General features: G+C 41.0%; 1 pseudogene; it reads right to left on the bottom strand.

Annotated features, from left to right (window-relative positions):
• Positions 1-1241: 1241 nt before the first annotated feature.
• Positions 1242-1631, bottom strand: LOC140916875 (small ribosomal subunit protein uS8-like; annotated as a pseudogene).
• Positions 1632-2919: the final 1288 nt, after the last annotated feature.

The following is a 2919-nucleotide window of genomic DNA, read 5'->3' as shown; positions in this document are numbered from 1 at the left end:
TAAATTTCAGCAGTAGCTGTGCTGTTCGACCAGCTGCCAAATAAAAAAAATGACCATATGCTGTCTGCATCAGTGAACAGTTTGAATCACTTTTGTTTTCCCCAAATGTTTTTTTTAAATGAAAGACTATATGCTGTTCAAATACACAATTACTCTATTGCACTTCACTTCATCCATACAAGCTATTAGATCTAGAACAGAAATATATACATTCATAAAAAACAAGAGGGACAGGAGTTGGAATACCCCAGTCTCCTCAATATTAGACAGAAGCATCATACAAGTCCACAGAAGAATTACAGAGAACTATTTGATTTAATGGGCAATAAAGATACAGTATGCCAATTTCAGTATTGCCAACCCTAAGCATTCAAAAACAATGAGTCAGGCAGCCCAAAAATGATGAGATTTTTTTAAAATGTCATGATTTTAAAGCAAAATTTCTGGGTTCTTTTTATTTGCCTTCTGGATTTTGGGTTGTTAGGGTTTGGTGTTTTCAAACTTTGCTATGCAATCCTGAAGGCTAGAAACTTTGTTTAAAAAAGCTAAGATTTGCACAAGTAACAAGACTGTAGCAATTAAGGCTTTAAAAAAAATAAATCATGAGTTGACAACACCGTTAGAGCAGAGTGTGCTTCCAACATGTCAAGTGCTATTCTGTTTAGGTATTATTATTTATTTTTAGGTTCCCCAGGCACCTGAGGTAAGGAGTTTTTAATGAGCTCTTAGGCCTCTGTCTGTTTTGACTTGTGACGTGTCCAACCCCTCAGAGGAAGAGTGAGGGGAAGGGGGTTATGTGCTGTGGATACAGAAAGGGAGGACGTTACTTTAAGGTGCCTATGGTGATGCAGTGGCCCCTGTCCCAATAAAGAGGGTATATCTGAGGTCCTCAATCAAGAGCCAGTGGAACAGTATACCCAGGAAGATGTCTGATGGGGCTAAGGAAGTCTCCAGAGACAACAGACATCTTCTGTGGTGGATCTATTGGTGGAATATTGCCCAGACAGAGTCCAGGTTGAGGTTGAAGACAAAACAGCTTGTATAAACTACATGCTTTATGTTGCCGTAGTTTGTTTTTAAGTCCAAAGAAAGGGAGAACAGCAGCAGAGATGAGGCATGGTTATGTTTGAATGATCTGTGTTAGTTAGTTTCTGCACATGTGCAGGGAACAGAGCAGAGGAGCTTGTCTGGAAAGGCTCAGAAACATCCAGAAGAGTTATGGTAGATTTTTTTTTCCTGTTTGACAAGTTTTAGAAAAAGAATCCCAGGATTTTGCTTCCTGTGTGTTTTCGACTTGCTTCCTCATGGTCCATGATGCCAGCGGAAGTTGTCAGCACTATGTACCCAAACTGACGTGAAGGCAAAAGGTTGTTCTGCCACTTTTCCAGGTCCTTCAACTGAACATCAAATCTGGGACTGATCACACCACACTTGTTCGGACTGCCTGTGAAATTAACAACAATTTTCCCAGCTCTGTGATCGTCAATGATCTCAAATTCACCAATGTAAGTATGCTTCATCATCACAGGACGATTATTTTAGAGCACAGTCTAATGAGAACTTGACATTATCCATGTTTCTCTGCATTGTTGATGCTCTAGGGCATCGTCCAGAACATTCATGCGCACCATGATTCTGGTGCAGCAAGATAGTAGGCATGCTCAATGAAGTTCTCTTGAAACTGCAAAGAAACCACTATTGTGTGGGCAGGAAGTTCCGCCTGACAGCTGAGCCAATCAGAACTCAAGGTGTGAGGATTATAAATATTGGAGCTAGAGAGCTATAGGGGACCTGGTAGAAGAATAGCAATGCAAGGCCAGGAGAGGCATTTACTCCAGGCTTGGTCTAAAAACCTGTTACACTTTAGCTATAGATAACCTATCTGACCATACAAGCTGAGGACAGCAAATCACCTATCAACAAAGGACACTGCCTGCTATAAGGAGCCACCAGATTTGTTTGCTGATAAGGCAGAAGTGCTTGAATTTTGGACTGAGATGCTGCAGTTAAGAATCCAGTTGACACACCCAACATTTTAGGGCACATTGCGGACCGAAAAATCATCCCTGAAAGTTTAGAGGGGGAAGGAACGAGTTTATGCGGTATGTGCGAACGTACAGAAGCGTGACTGCTGTGCTGAAACCTCACATTGTAATGCAGCTGGTACAAACCAAACTTTCATTCCATGAGCATGTATGGCAGTGGCAGAAGAAGAATTTGTGGAAGTCTCAATGGGAAGAACACTGGCAGATTTACTGCCTAATAGCTGTTGTTTTAAAAGTGTTTGAAGTGTGTTAAGACATATTTCAAACACTGTTTAAGATGCTTTTGTTGTATTAAATGTATTTGTTTACTGAGGGGAAAGATGATCCAACAGTTAGGGCACAAGCCTAGGACTTGGGACACCTGGGTTCAAGTCTCTGTTCTGCAACAGACTGGCTGTGACCTTCGACAAGTCACTTAGACTCTCTGTACCTCAGTTCCCTATGAAGATAATAGCACTTCCCTACCTACCTCAGTGTCTTGTGAGGATAAATGTAGTAAACATTGTAAGGTGCTCGGATACTACAGTAACGGGATCTATATAAATACCTAGCGAGAGAGATTTTAAAAAAGACCAAGCAGTTGTGTGCTTCTGGAAGCTGTTCCTAACACCTAAATGCAGGATTTTGAATACAGTAGCCCCAGGTTTGATGCTACATAATGCTTTCTGAATTGTCTTGAATAGACAGAACTCTGGCCTGCACTTTAACAAAGAGTTAAGCTGTCATGCAAGAAAGGGGAGTGTAATAATAGTGTTACATAACTTCATCCTATGTCAATTATTACACTTACAGCCTTGCACTCTCCTTTTTCCATACAGTGATATTTGTGAGGCAGAGAGAGGTAGTAGAGACAGTGACAAGGAAGACCTTTCAT

This window comes from Lepidochelys kempii, chromosome 9 (genome assembly GCF_965140265.1).
Source record: "Lepidochelys kempii isolate rLepKem1 chromosome 9, rLepKem1.hap2, whole genome shotgun sequence".
NCBI classification, from domain to species: Eukaryota; Metazoa; Chordata; order Testudines; family Cheloniidae; genus Lepidochelys; species Lepidochelys kempii.
The sequence above is the reverse complement of the archived record's forward strand: the minus strand, read 5'-3'. Positions and strand labels throughout refer to the sequence as shown.